This window comes from Helianthus annuus, chromosome 3 (genome assembly GCF_002127325.2).
Source record: "Helianthus annuus cultivar XRQ/B chromosome 3, HanXRQr2.0-SUNRISE, whole genome shotgun sequence".
In the NCBI taxonomy this organism is placed as follows: Eukaryota; Viridiplantae; Streptophyta; class Magnoliopsida; order Asterales; family Asteraceae; genus Helianthus; species Helianthus annuus.
The window spans coordinates 126,909,884-126,926,495 of record NC_035435.2 but is presented as its reverse complement, the minus strand read 5'-3'; the positions used below and the strand labels follow the sequence as shown (position 1 = coordinate 126,926,495).

General features: G+C 32.8%; 1 long non-coding RNA gene across 1 annotated transcript; it reads right to left on the bottom strand.

The window, feature by feature from the left end:
- Positions 1–9,347: 9,347 nt before the first annotated feature.
- On the bottom strand, positions 9,348–10,203 carry LOC110905791. The gene is made up of 2 exons (XR_002573418.2): positions 9,987–10,203; positions 9,348–9,529 (listed from the first exon to the last, which is right to left on the bottom strand). It is a non-coding gene; the product is annotated as an uncharacterized LOC110905791 (long non-coding RNA).
- Between the last annotated feature and the right edge of the window lie 6,409 nt (positions 10,204–16,612).

The window sequence follows — 16,612 nt, the reverse complement described above, 5'->3', positions numbered from 1 at the left end:
CGTAAGCAACAGACTGACACCGCAGTAGGACGTGGCTTCACCTCTACAGCCAACAAGCCTGACACACCTGCATAAGGGCGGCGCGTCGTCAGTCTGTCAACTCAACCATCCTCCTTCACTCCTCGGCTATAAATACCCATCTCAAACCAGGTTTGAGGTATCTCTACACAACTCTCTCACTACTACTACTATCACACACTTTGCTTCTCGAGCAAATTACAGATTCTCACGCCGGAGTGTGGTAACAAGGAGCACCCCCACCCTTCCTCCTTGTTACGAGTCACGGTGTGTTTTCCTTGTGCAGGAGACAGCCCAGCTGACGGTCCAGCCCTCGATCCTCGGAAAGAAGGGATTAACCCTACTTGACGAGACCAGTGAATTAACCTCTCTTGGTTAACCATTGTTTCATCAACCAATTTAGGAGGAAATTCAATAAATTTGGGAAAACTCCCCTTTTGGATATCGAACCTAGGATCTAATGATCCTTAAGCCTTATTCCTACCCCAAAAGTAACACTAGGCTATAATGCCATTGGTAGAGAAAAATTAAATATGATAAAAGTTTTAATATTTATTCCTTTTTTTAGTTATACCAGGATTTTTAAAAGTCTAATAAATAATATACTTATTCGCAAATACATTTATTTACGATAAAATGAAATAACTATAAAACATTTAATAGTTTTTATCGGATCATGTTTTTAAATCCAACTAGTTTTTGCCCCGCCCGCGTTGCGGGGCAATAAGCCGAATTTTTCTCTCTCATGTAATATATATGTCTGTGTTTCGGTTACTTTTACATACTACTCATAACACGATCTCAAAAAAAAATTACATCGAGACAACCAATTAAAACAAAAACACTACCATACTTTTACTAAAAAAAACGAAAACGATGGAAAGACTATCATTTTAAACTTGGAGCAAAATTGTAATTTTTCAGGACAAATGAGCATGTACCAGGCATGCCTGGACGAATAAAAATTACACCTATTCCCGCCCGCGTTGCAGGGCGTTAAATCAAATATTTCTTAGTTTCATAACATGTATGCATGTATTTAGATTACTTGTACATACTACTTATAACACGATTAAAAAAAATACATCGACACAACCAATTAAACGAAAACATTACCATAGTTTTGCTAAAAAAATTAAAACAATAACAGGTCTGTAATTTTGACCTGGGGGTAAAATACTAATTTGTCAGGACCAATGAGCGAGTGTTAGACAACTGCTTGACACAATAAAAGTTACACTGAGTCAACCAATCAAAATAAAACAGTACTATAGTTTTGCAAAAAAAAAAAGTAAAACGATGGCAAGATAATAATTTTTAACTGAGGGAGAAATCGTAATTTTTGAAATGGGAGCAAAGTCATAATTTTGAACAGAGGGCAAAATCGTAAAAATATTTTGAACTGGGGGCGAAATCATAATATTAAACTGAGGACAAAAGCATAATTATGAGCTATGGGGGAAAAACATAATTTTATTTTGAACTGTGGTCAAAAACGTAATTTTGAGTTGGGGACAAAATCGTAATTTCGAGGTAGGGGCAAAAACATATTTTTATTTTGAAGGGGCGACAAACGTAATTTTAGACGGAGGGCGAAACCGTAAATTTAAACTGGGAGTAGAATTAGAAATGGGTTTTTGAACTGAGGGTAAAATCGTAAATTTTGAGCCTGGACAAAAATATAATTTTATTTTGAATTAGGGGCAAAAACGTAATTTTAAACAAATGACGAAACCTTAATTTTAAACTGGGAGTTAAATTAAATTAAAAATGAGTTGGTCCAACAGGGAAGTGCCAGACAAGCTGCCTGCCACTATTCTCTCAACTTTTAATATACTTATTATTATTAATATTATATTATTATTAATACTGTTCAAAGCATTCACTTTTTAATATATAAGATATCTTTAACTCTTAATTGATGGGTTTGTTTTTTCTTTTAAAACTATTAATTTCCAATTTTTACTTATGGTTGTTCAAACTAATGCCTAATGACGTATGCAAATTACAATATAAAGCTATTGGTAGATTATGCATTTGTAATTAGCGTTTTTAGATTTATAATATTTTATGTGGTTATTTTTTTAAAAGGTGTTAATTATTCGCGAATGTTGGGAGGTTTAGCACACGTTGTCTTAATCGGGTCCGTGCTAGAGAGCCCCCTTGCATAATAGATCCCCAATTTAAACCCCTCAATGAGAAACCCCTATCATCCAGTCGAACTTGAGACTTGAAAAAGAAAACTCACCCAGAATCATTATAAATGAAATTTAAATACCCATGATCATCACTATAACACTAGTTTATTTTTTATGTGGTTGATATCAACAAGATCTTTTAGTCAACACGATCATCTTTATAATATTGGAGGAGCCTACCACCAGTAGAGTCAATAAATTAAAATAACTAGAGAAAGTTTTAAAAGTTGGGACTAGGATTTGAGTGTGTAGGTTAAGGTGGTATGAGGCATCCTTATTATAATTACATTATATTATAATATATATTAAACCATATCATATCATACGGGAAGTTCATTTGAGAAGAAAATTAAATTGAGAAGAAAAAGAACAAAGAGTACAATTGTAAAACATTAAATATTTTTTTCTCTCATCTTATTTATTATTATATTTGACTAATTAATTAGTCATAAAAACTATCATCCTCCACACTAAAATTTTTACCTAGACACATCAAAATTTATACTACACGTTTTTTAAATTTATCCTACACAACTTGTGATTCATCCTACACGCCTCATAATTTATCGTACACTTTAAATTATTTTTTTCTTCTTTGAAAAGATATATATATATATATATATATATATTGAAAATAAGTTACAAATTTAATTTAGTTAGCTATTAAAAATGAAGACTAACAATTACTGATCTATCAAAGTTTACCAATATACCCTTACACTAATATTAAATACAAAAATTAAATGAAGTAAAATAAAGCATTCTTATTGGTTGAAGTTTATTCTTTTTTATTTTTAAAAAAAAATTATTCTCATTTGAACTCTCCACTCATATCATATTAGCTACATGATAGTTTTAGAAATTTTATTTTGACCATAATGTTTTGTCTTTTTTCTTTTGTATTTATCAATTTTCATTTTAACCACAATGTTTTCCTTTTTATTTTTATTTTTATTTTATTTTCTTGTCTACAAATTATACACATGGTATTCTTAATATTATATTATAACTTTTTATCAAATTACATGACCAAAGTATCATAGCGACTACAATGTTAGGTTTTTTTTCCTTTCAAATTATTCCCTATACACTATAAATAATACGTGTCTATACCTCAATAGTTTAGTTTTACTTTTATAACTTTCGTTCCTAAGTTTTGTTTTTACAAAACCTAAATACACGGCATAATTTTATAAATGTTATATTTTGTTTCGACTTTTTTTTACACATTTGTATTTTGCTTCTATGAAATTACATAACAAAAGGTACTATAACAACTACAGCGTTGGGTTTTTTACCCTATGCGCTATTGATAATATACGTCTTTACCAAGTAGTTTTATTTTGCTTTTATAACTTTCGTTCGTTAGTTTTTTGTTTACAAAATTAAATACGCGATATAACTTACATTGGTTACATTTTATTTGTATTTTGTTTTTTACACATTTATATATTGCATCTTCATACTGGTCTTTGTCATTTGATTCATACGCGGATTCCCCGCCGCAAACACGCGGTAGGGAAATCCTAGTTTTATTTAATTAACTAATTAACTAGGCTAGAATTTCGTACGATATATGATTGAATAAATATAAATTTATATACATAGTAATAAAAAGAAATTATGTTTTAAAAAATTTATGTATCACATAAGTTGAAATAAAACCATGTATTATACATGTTAAACAAAATATATAATATCATCAATTAAGCCGTATAATCGTCAAAATATGTCTAAAATGAACTTCGACATTACATTTATAAATTATGTTAACTTATTAATTAAAACATTTGATTTCAAATGTGTATTTTTTATGTAATTGATAAGTGCTAATGCAACAAAAGTGTATTATTCCTAATATCATTTTAACACACTTAACTTAACCTAAATTACCTAAAATTTAGATTTCTTAATACAACCTATTTTTTTTATTTTTATGATTTGACATATTTTTATCATTCAAATCATCTAAACACATTAAATATTTTGAAAATTTTGTAGAAATCACTCATCAAAACAATTATTATCATTATTCCTCAATTTTTAGTATATTTTAACGAATATAATTTTGAATTTGATGATATTTTAAGACTTAAATATAAGTTTTAAGTAATAAAAAATTATTTAGAAAACTCATAATTAATTTCATATTAAATTCACTTTGAATATAAAAATCTTCAATAATTGAATGATAATTATCCATAATTAAGTAGGGGAGGGATATATGAAAACCAAAATGTAAATAGTTTAGAATGATAACAAGTGTCTTCAAACATTTTCTTTTGGATAAATTACACTTTTCATCCTTTATGTTTGTACCAGATTGCAACGGATAGCCTTTAACTTCAATAATTACAGTCACAGTCCTTTTTTTATAAAAACCATTACACCCTACGTCCTTTGTCTCTAACCTGGTTAAAATTTTTAGTTAAGTATGAAATGTGCAAGGCATCTGAGGGTACTTTTGTAATTTTACTAGTATATTTAAAATATGTTTAAACAAATAAACATAACAACCTCAATCCCTCAATCTCTCAATCTGAATCTCATCTCTCTCTCTCCAACAAACCCCTCACCACCATTAACAGCCATCACAATCAGATTTCAAACTCTCACCACCATTAACAGTCACCACAACCAGATTTCAAACTCTAGAAAGAAAAAAAAACTAACTGGTGCTTGTAAAATAGATGATTGATTTGTAATTTCTCTTTTTCTCAAACCAAAAAATCCCCTTTTTATATAGATGAACTGATGAACTCTGAAAAGATCAATTCTTTGGAGAAGATCCAGCACTAGCTGGCACCTAAAAGATGAAAGCAAAAGGATCAGGCCAAATAATAAAAGCTTGTATTTTGCGGAGACAACGATTGTACCTTAAATCTAGAGGAGACAACGATTGTACCGGTAATTTCTTAGATCTGAGGAGACAACGATAATAAAAGCTTCAATTTTGCGGATCTGCGATTTCTTAGGGTTCTCGTCACCCCCTCTAGCATCTTGAGGACGACGGTGGTGTTGGTTGTGGGAGTCGGAGAAAGCGACGATGGTTAGGGTTAAGGATGACGGCGGTGATGATTGAGGTTAATAGTCACGAAGATGATGCTGGTTGTGGCTGAATTTGATGCCGATGATATTAGTTGTGGATGTCGTAGTAGGTGACCATGGTGCGTTTGGGGGTTTCACAGCGACCAGATGATAGAAGGCTTGATTCCATTTAAGGGTTTGAAGACGGTGGTGCGTTTGAGGGTTTCAGGGTGGTGAGTAGTGGTGGTTGGTTGCGAAGGACGGTTGTTGATGGTGGTGATGCTAGGGCAGTTCAAAAGAATGTATTAGAGGATAAAGAAGATGTAGTTAGTTTGGGTTTATATTCATGTTTTTTTTTTTTAGGTTTTTGTTTTATTTATAAATAAATATAAATATACTTTTAAATAAAATGATTGGGTAAAATGACAGGAATACCCTCATGTGCTTTGCACATGACTAGACTTAACTGATAATTTTAACAAGGTTAGTGCTAAAGGACCTATGGTGTAATGCTTTTAACAAAAAAAGACTGTGGCTGTAATTATTGAAGTTAAAGGTTATCCGTTGCAACCTGGTACAAACATAAAGGACGAAAAGTGTAATTTATCCTTTTCTTTTATTATATAGAATGGATATAATATAGATATAGATTCATATATAAATATAGATATAGATAGATAAAAATAGATATAGATATAGAGTAAAAATAAATTTTGGAAACCTAATTGAGATTTAGAAAACCTTATGTAATATTTTCTTTTTCGTTTTTTTCGGGTAGCTTTCGTATGTAATTTTATCACTAAAATAAAAAATAAAAATAAAAAAAACGTTGATAGGAAATTTGTGTTACACATGTTACACATCAACTCGTTTTTGTTATCATGTCATATGAGTTAGTACATCTATGTAACACAATATTCCTTCGCGCTTCTTGTTTAGTGATGAAATTATATATGAAAAGTTAACTAAAATATGAAGAAAAAAATGTTACATAATGGTTTTCTTATCTTAAATAAGTTTTTTCTTAATATCCTTCCCTAGATATAGATTGATTGTACGACAATAGTAACTTTTTTACTTACTCGGACATACGTTTTTTTTAATATCATTCCCTAGATATAGATATAGATAGATTGTACAACAATGATAACTTTTTTACTTGGACAAAGTTCTGTAAATACAAATTTGTAATTTTGTGCAATCAATTTGATTTCTTTAGAATTAAGAAGTATTTAAAAAAAGTTGGCATTTCTTGAAATGCCAAAAATGCTAAATTTGGTATCTTAACTAATCTTAGATTCTTCTTCTTTAATGGAAAAATCTTTCTTCATCGAACATGCAATTAAAAAAAAATTCCGTTTGGATATTTTGATTGAACTGCATTATGTTTTTTATTAGAATAATCCATAATTATAATTGAAGATGACAGAGTTTATTAAGGCTATTCGGATGGGGTGATTTTGATTATCACGATGAGGAAAACTTACTACTAAATTAAATAAAAATAAATAAAATATTTTTTTGACAGTTTTTTGAAGAATAAATTATATTTCATATGTTAACAGTTATATAAGTCTTAAATGAATCAGTATGCAATAAACTGAATTTATGATGTTATTTGAATAAAACTGGTATCAATCTTCTAAGTAAACCATGCAGATTCTGATTAAAAGTGTTGTTGCCTAAATTTGAAAAATGAATTAATTTATGGAGTTTACTTTAGATCTCCTTATGCTTATCTTTCGTTATACATGTAGAAGTGTAGAGAGAAAACTGAATACAACACTAACAGACTAGTAATCTGTTAACCACCAATGAATAAATTAAATACTTCAAATTTTAGGGAGCAATTAATGAATTTTATAAATACCAATTTATGAATTCTACTAATATCAAATGGCAAAAGAAAAAAAAACTTTCGAACACTAGTTTCTACAATTAGAACCAGAAGTTCTATGTTATTTCATAAAATTCTTGATTTAGTAGCAACTAATTTTTATTAAAGATTAATATGCGACAAAGTTATACAAAATCAAGGAAAAAAAAATAGAAATCTGGAAAAGAATAAAAAGATAATCCGGGGACAAGATCTTAGTCGCTTAAAGGTTGCGAATTATTCGATGTTTAATCTCTTTTTTCTACTGTTAACTTTGTTTTGTAGTTAGATTCCAATATTCATATTCAAAAAATGAAAATAATACAATTAAACATGGATTATATTTATCGATAAGAGATCATGTATAAGAGAAAAATTTCATATAAGTGTAGATGAGAATCATGCCCCTACATGTGTCTATTTAGGAGGGAATAATATGATTGTCTTTTCTTCTTTGAACTAGCTTCCTCATTGATTTTCAATCGGCTATAACTTTTTCATACGTTCCTTTGAACAAGCGACAGGCACAAAAACTGCACCAACAGGAAGCTAGTTCAATACACGAGAATACAGAGAAACAAAGTAACGAGGGATGAGAGGATCGATTCAGAAGTCGTAAAGGTGCGAATGTTTCTGTCCCATACCTGGCCCTTATATAGGCTAGGTGGACCTCTTCCACGTGTCACGGGAGGAGACAGGGACTCTCACACGTGGCGCCGGGGAGGTCGGCCTGGCTAGACCTGCCACGTGTCCAGCGTAGGTCTGACATGTGGCGCATGGGCGTGACACGTGTCAAGGGCGGACTTAGAAAGTTATTAGGGGTAGCACAGGCTACCCCTCAACCCCGTCTACGTAGTGTAAAAATACACCATAACTCTGTTTTCGTAGTGTAAAAATATCCCTTAACTTCGTCTCCGTTATACAAAGGATACCCCTGGTCTAAAAAATAAAAAAATGGGATACCCCTAAATTTTTGGGTTAGTTCCGCCACTGACACGTGTCCTCACCCGCCTTTTTTGTCCAATCGTGCGTTTGTCTCGATTTTTGTGCCTGTCCTTATCGCATATGCTCGGGTCTTGATCCTAAATGGTTCAGTTTTTAATTGCGAGTTTAATAAGGATACTTTTGTGCGGGTCATCAATCGTCAAGTTTTCTTAACCGCTAAGTTTTCAGATTGAGTATTACAAGTTTCGTCGCACTTGGGGTTTTGATTACGGGTTGTCGTCGGGAATATTTTTAAGGGTTGTTACACATTTCCTCATCAGTCTAATCCATCTCTAATCATTCCTTAACACCGAATCCAAGAAACAACACCGAAGATTGAAGATTCAAGTGTGATTCTAACTGTGGTGCGAGGCTAAATTCCCTAAATCATCATTGGATGAAGATTGCAAGTAGGCTAGGGTTTTATTCTTAAACTTGGTTTGATAGAAACATTTGCTTAGCCTTTTGATTGTGAAATTGATGCAAATCATTTGTTCGTTTGATTATGGATTCATGATTGATAAGGGTTTTCTTGAATCATAAAGATTGTGATAAGATAACGGCTATTGATTTTGTTTATATCAGGGTTTTGTGTGGGATTGATCTTGGTTACTAAAACATAATTTTGTCCAATTGTTTGATAATTGTTGATGTCTAATATTATTGATTAGCTTTTTCACAAACCCGAAAGATCATTCGAATTCTCAACTTGATTGAACTATTTATGTGAATTAACCCACGTTGCTTATTAATCCAAACCTGGTTGTAATTGTTTTTACCATAGTATTAACAACTCATTACACTTTACTATTTTGATAAATCACCAAATTGAATTATAGTTGTTTTTGCTTAACAAAATCTTGAATAACTTATTGATTCATTTTTCAAAATAACTTTTAAAAGAGAAAATAGCAACCTTCATAAGAATAACACTTTTCTTGTGACCCGTTAATCAATTAGACTTAAACATCAACCACTAAGTCTTCATGGTCCGATACCCGACACCCTTCTTACCACTAGCTATCAAGCTAAGGGGACTAAGGATGTGACACTTCGGGTTTTCCCACGGACTTTGTTTATATTATAATTATATGTTAGTACAATAAACAAGATTTATTATTGGATTATGTAATGAAGATGTGCATTATATGACAAATATATGGATTGTTCAATTGTGGCGGAAACATCGGAGTGAGACGAAATAGATTGCTCATTACACATAACACTAAGATTTGCGACAAGTATTTAAATAATGAATTTCATTTTATTACTATAAGAATTCAAATACAACATGGAAAGGAAATACAATTACAACAACTTGAAATAAAAGGATTACATTATAATAGGTATACAAAATTCAAAATGAGTATCTAGGCATCCTACTATGTTCCAAGCATCATCAACATCATCAACATCATCATTAAACCTGCAACATGTTTTAAAAGCGTAGTTCAATACAAAAGTATTGGTGAGTATACAAGTTTGGTGTAGTAGCATATAAGTATAAAAATTGATAATGAACAATCCACATGACAAACCTAGTTATCAAGATTAACGTATAAACTAGCATGTGAACAAACAAGTCAAACCAAAGTTTAACGCAAGTATAAAGAATGATTAACTTAACATGACCTCTCGTTCACGGGTGGTGTGTTACTCCTATAGCGCTATACATGTTAAGTGAGGCTTGATCGAAGTTAATGACAAGTTTATCACATAAGAATCACCCAGAAAACACGAATCGAGCATAACAAATAGTAAGCATGTATTGGATTGTTTATTTATATAATTGCATAAGAATATGAGTGCTAAGTGTATTTTGTATAAATAAACATGTTACACCCAAAAAGTGTAAAACAGTAAAATGGGTCAAGTATACTCACAGTTTTGCAAAGTTTCCTTTGGTGATTCTATGAAGAGTTGGAGGTTGGAGCTTCAAAACTTCCTTTAAAACACTTAGTGTTTTCTTTTAGAACTCTTAGAGTTCTCTTCCTTGCTTGGAATTTTTGAGAGAAGTAGAGAGCTTGAGAGAATAATAGTTGGAACACTTAGTGTCCTTTTAGAATTCTTGATTTAGAGAGATTGAGAGAATTAGAGAGATAGAGAGAAGAATGGTGTGAAGAAAATGGTAGAAGGAGGTTGGTATTTATAGGTAGAGAAGGTGGAAAAAATGGTGAAATATGATTAGTTAAAGAAGGTGAAAGAGGATTGATGAGGTGGAAAAATGATTGGTGGAAAAATGAGGTGGAAAAGGGTGAAATATGATTGGTTAAAGAAGGTGAAAGGGGATTGATGAGGTGGAAAGATGATTGGTATATTTCTTGGTATTTCTTGAGTATATATATTATGTAATTGAGTATATAAAAAGTATAAAAGTATAATTCAGGTATTGAGGATGTGCGTATAAGTATTTATAAGTATAAATAGTGTTGGTTTGCGTATAAATACGTATTTAAATGATCGATTGTATGAATAACAAATATGTATAAAATATGAATTTTATTATGATTAACGCCTCGAATTGTGAGATTGAAATTAAAATACGAATGTAAGGTTTATGAAATTAGAATACGAATACGAACATTTTTAAAATAGAAATACAAAAATACAAGGCGTTACAACTAACTTGTGAGTTAATATAGTTATTATTATTCTATATTAGGCTGTACAGTTATGCCAGCCGCACACTTCCACCCATACCCGTACATTCCACACTCCCTTATTCTCACACGCTGGGCTGCACACTTCACTAGTCCAGGCCCAAGCACAAGCCCACATCCTGCCCTAATGAGCCGCACAGTCAAAGGCGGTGGAGTGTGAGTATGTGCGGCCCATATATAAGAGAAGGAATTGCAAAACCCTAGGATGATTGCCAAATCATTGTGATGGCTACATTCCTTTTTGCAGCAAAAGAACATTCCTCTCCCCCTCTCTCTAACCTTCTCTCTCTATAAACCCTAAAAACACATCAAATTTCCTCCTCCTTCAACACTTTCGGCGCATTATCCTCAGCAACATCAGTCTATCCTTTTCAGAAAAGCTAGTCTCGTGGAAGATCTCTTCTTCTTCACACACTCGTACACTATCGAATAACATAATTTCAGGTTAGTATAACTAATACTTGATCATGGTACTTGTTAAATTTGATGAATGATGATGAGGATCTATATAACCTGTTTGATGAAATGTGTAAATGATAATAAGATGTTTTGGAAACTATTATGATGAAACATGTGTAAATAAGTTGCTTGACATAATGGAATAGGTTTTTTTTAGATAAATTGTTCAAAGAACATGTTTTGAAATCATTGTGAACATATAAGAGATGGAATTCATGAGCAAAGATGATTTGATTCATATTTGATAGATGATTCGTATGTGGAGTGATGGAACTTGGCTGGTGTTTATCTCTGTATAATGTATTTGCTATTAGGAGTATAGATACTGCTAGAAAGATTAGGGGTTTGCTATGTTATTAAAGCTCAGATTTTTAGGAATAAAGATGATGATAAAATTGTTGGATTCAGATGTTTTGAATGTGATTTTACAATATGTGTTGTTGGATGAAATCACTTAAATGATTGACTGATTGGTTTAAAAATAGAAAGTTGTTGTATGAGAATATCCATTTTTGTCTTATTCGATTTGATCTAGAAAACAGTGTCAAAAAATGTTTTTCCTAAAAGATGTCGCCCACTAAGATAATGTACAAACATAATCTGCACCTTGTACAAGTGCGACACAGCAGGTCGCACACTTGGGTGACCGCACACCCTAAAAGTACGACCTTCACAGCTCCTTGAACAACAAAACGCTGCATGTTCGCACACAGGTGGGTCGCACACTCATGATTAAGCCGCACACTGCATTAGTGTACCGACATGTCTTTAGGCCGTACATGTATAAATAAATTATATGTAATAGACCACACACTTATAACTGGGCCCAACATTGCTGGACCGCACACTCGGATTGGGCCGCATACCGTGTGTTGCATGTTGGACTGCCTATATTTCTGATTAGCTGAATGGGCTATTTACCATGTTACTATTTGGGCCTATATTGCACATGATGTCTTGTAGGTTGCTTTCTACTTATGTGCTATGTGTTAAATACGTGTATACGTAATCTAAGAACCTGACCTATATTGGTAACCGTATTAGGACGTGATTAACCAACTACCAAAACAAGTAAACTATCTGCCGAGCAAACCGAGGTGAGTTCACAACTTTTTTCTAAAAGCATGCATTCCCGGTGGTTGGGAAACGGAACGAAAAACACTATCTCCTTGTGTGGGATACAAACTACATTATCTACTTGTGTGGGATACGGGTAATACTATCTCCTTGTGTGGGATACGGGTACATTCTCCCCTTGTGTGGGACGCTCAGTTAATTACTATTTATATTAGATGCAATAAGCTTAGTAAACGAAACTTTATCACAGAAGTCCCTACATACTATACCGATTAGTCGCCTGGCCTGGCGAACGGGTTATTAGTTGATAGCGCTATTAGGTCTCACCAACCTCACACCATGCCTGGATAGAATCGGGCGTGAACTAATAGACTCTGGTAAACTGTCAACGATGATAGACATTGATAAACGGGGAAAATTACGAAATGTGCAGTCGCTAAGTATTCGGTATTACGCAGTTTAGTAGCTTACATATGGGGTTGCTCCCCATGGCATGATATAAATGAGTAACTTAACGACTTAAATATATTTTATGGAATTTAAAACTGGACAACTCGTGAACTCGCCAACTTTATGTTGACACCCTACTGCATGCTTTGCAGGTACACAGTGACTTAGGAGCTTGCAGCTTGGGAGTGTAGTGGACATGCTAACCCATGTTGGGTTCTTTTAATAATTATGAACTGTGAACTTATGTTGAACCGTTTTACTTATGCTTCCGCTGTTCTCTTAATATGTTGTTTTGAACTTAAAAGCTTTGGATTTAAACTTTAATTGTCACTAATTGTATTGGTTTGGTGAAACTATTTTACTATTATCATAATTGTTCAATATGATTGGTGGCTTGATCATGGTCAGTCACACGCCTTGCGGTAGTACTCCGCATGTGGAATTTGAGGGTGTGACAAAGGAACTCTTTTAACTTACCTTTGACCAGACCTGGACAATCTGATCATTAGTCAATCTCTTTTCGTTACATATAGTCACATTCTATTATGACAAGTCATTTTGGTGCTACACACAAGGTTACTTGCACACATTGTCGTGGGTAATTACACAAAGTCACATTAGGTCATAATAGATCAATTTAGTGTTGAAGATATGTATATAATTAATGGTAAATGTCTAGGCCTTAATAGGCATTGCCATGAGTGGGTTAGTCCTGCTTACATAAAGCCACATTATGTTATAAGTAGTCATATTGGTGTTAAAGATATGAGTATGAATATACTATTTTTCCTTGATGACATAATTTAGATAATAAGTTAACATATCAATTAGAAAATGTTACATTTCCAAACCTTACGTATAAACTGGGGGTGTGCAAAACACCGAATTAAATGACCCATAACCCAAAATTGACAAAACCTAACTGGAAAAACCAAACCAAATAAAAAACCAGCCGGCTGGTTAATTGTTTTACTAAAAACCAAAAGTAGCTGGTAGGTTATGGTTATAAATGTTTCGATAACCGCTATAACTGAATTGAACCAACATATAGTAAAATCTTTGTTGTTTTTGGTTGAAGTTTTAATTTAGTTATGAGTTATATCATATCGTTTTGGTTGGACGTTTGTTTAAATTTACGGATTATATCATATCTTTTTGTTTAGATGTTGGGTAATAATCAATATTAATATTATAGTTTATATGTAGTTTTTTGATGCTGTGTAATATATTAATATATAGAAATGTGTAATAACATTTTACTCTATGGTAAAAAAAGTTCAAGCCCAAACTTTCAGACCCAAATAGTGCACACTTATACTATTTTGAGCCATTTTTAGCTAGGTCCAAATTCATAGTTAACCGATGCATAACTAACCCGCTATAACCTTTAAACCGATTAAATTATTACCGTAATAATCGATCGATTATGGTTACTAACTGATATCTCGGTTGTAATTATGGTTTTCAGCCCCCAATCACGCACACCCCTAATATAAATTTTATTACATTACTATATCTTACAGATAAATTACATTACAATTCATATCTTCTGATTATGTTATCATTATATTTTCACATGGTGAATCATACACACATTAGAAACCATCGCTTAGTACATGTCTCCATCCAATCCCATGTGTTGTGGAATTCTAGCTTATCACATCGATTCATAGCTTTTTTTATCTATCAACTTCTCAACAAAGGACTTGAAAGACAATAGTCCTTATTTAAATTCTGATACCATCAATTTCAACAAACCCGTTAACACTATATTAGATGGATTCAAGTTAAATTTGCCATATTGAATCCATAAAAAAATCATTTCTACATGCCATACCCAAATATTAATTTACAAGTGTGGGTGGTTAATTGGTTACCATTTATAGACACGAAAGACACGACGGTTAAGTCTTTCTAGAAGCAGCCTCTCTACCCCGTAAAGTTTGTCTACATCCCACCATCCTCAGACCCTATCAATAGCTTTGATATTTGTGGGAATTTACTGGATTTGGCTATTGTCATAAAGGCACGACAGATGTCATCATAGGCTTGAAAGAGTATATGATAAAGTATTATTTATAGCAAGTTGGTGTCACTCCATATAAGAACCTTTACATGATAAGAGTACAAACAACGACTAGAGTTGAACTTACCTATGTTGTGTTGATGTGCGTGAAGTGTGTTATATTTTAGGTATATATTTTAAGCCCTTTTACACTTTTTAGCCAAGTTTTAAATTTATAAAACACGATATTTACTAACACTAAACACACATATGGGCAAGTGCACCCATCGTGGACGTAGTATAGTGTTGGTAAGATACCGAGGTCGTCCAAGGACACAAGAGCTTTTAGTACCGGTTTATCCTCAACGTCTAATCAAATCAAAATGTTAGAAAAAGGTTTTTAAATTAAGAAAATAAAACTAACTAAAATACTGAAAAATAAAATAAAAATAAAAACAGATAGACAAGATGAATCACTTAGATCCGACTCGTGTGTAGTGTAACCTTTGATTATTTTCGCACTTTTGCACTTTTTTAAGAGATTATCTTAGTTATTGTAGTAGGCCCCTCTTTTGAAGGCGACGTTACCCTCAACCCAGTAGTTTGAGTCAGCAAGGATACAATCCTAAAGGGTCGGATTATTGAAAGATAATTAATTAAGTTATTAATGCATAATGTGGTAGGCCCCTCTTTTGAAGGCGACGTTACCCTCAGCTAAGTAACATACCAGCGGACACGGTCCCGTGCCGAGCAAAGTTTTTGAATTTTATTTTTTTAGTGCTCGTGTGAGTGCCCTGTTTCCCCAAAAACTTGGTTAGAAGACTTACCGATTTCGATGTTTACCTGCTTGTTCGTAACATACCAGGTATGATGTTGATGCCTTTACTCGTCGACCGTTTGGAGCGAGATCTCTTCTTACTTATCCTCAATGGATCCTTGATAGAGTTTCAGCCGTTGGCCATTGACTTTGAATGAAATTCCATTCCGAGATTTAATTTCTACTGCATCGTGAGGAAAAATATGGGTGATGGAAAAAGGTCCTGACCACCTAGATTTTAGTTTACCCGGAAATAATCGAAGTCGTGAATTAAACAATAGAACCTGATCTCCCACTCAAAATTCATTAGGGTTAATGTATCTGTCGTGTAAATTTTTCATTCTTTCCTTATAAATTTCCGAGTTAGAGTATGCCTAATTCCTTAATTCGTCTAATTCATTTATTTGACAAAATCGATTTTTGCCTGCAATTTCTAAATCCAAGTTTACATTTTTTATTGCCCAGTAGGCCTTGTGGGCTATTTCTACCGGCAAATGACAACTTTTTCCATAGACGAGCTTATATGGGGTTGTGCCTATAGTGGTTTTATAAGCAGTTCGAAAAGCCCATAAAGCATCATCTAATTTATCAGCCCATTCCTTTTTATTTAAACCTATGGTTTTTTCAAGTATTCGTTTTAAACCTCTATTATTCACTTCGGCTTGTCCGTTTGTTTGAGGGTGATATGCTGTTGAGATCCGGTGATAGACCCCATATCTTGTTAAGATTTTTTCGATTTGATGGTTACAAAAATGGGTACCTCTATCACTTATTAATGCTTTAGGTGTTCCAAAACGAGAGAATAATTTTTTCAGAAATCTTACCACTACTCTTCCATCATTTGTTGGAAGTGCCTCGGCCTCGGCCCATTTAGACAAGTAATCGATTGCCACAAGTATATATTTGTTTCCTTTTGACTGTGGGAAAGGTCCCATGAAATCGAGTCCCCACACATCAAAAATTTCACAAACGAGAATGCCATTTTGTGGCATTTCATTTTTGGAAGAAATATTACCTGATTCTTGGCAAGCGTCACATGTT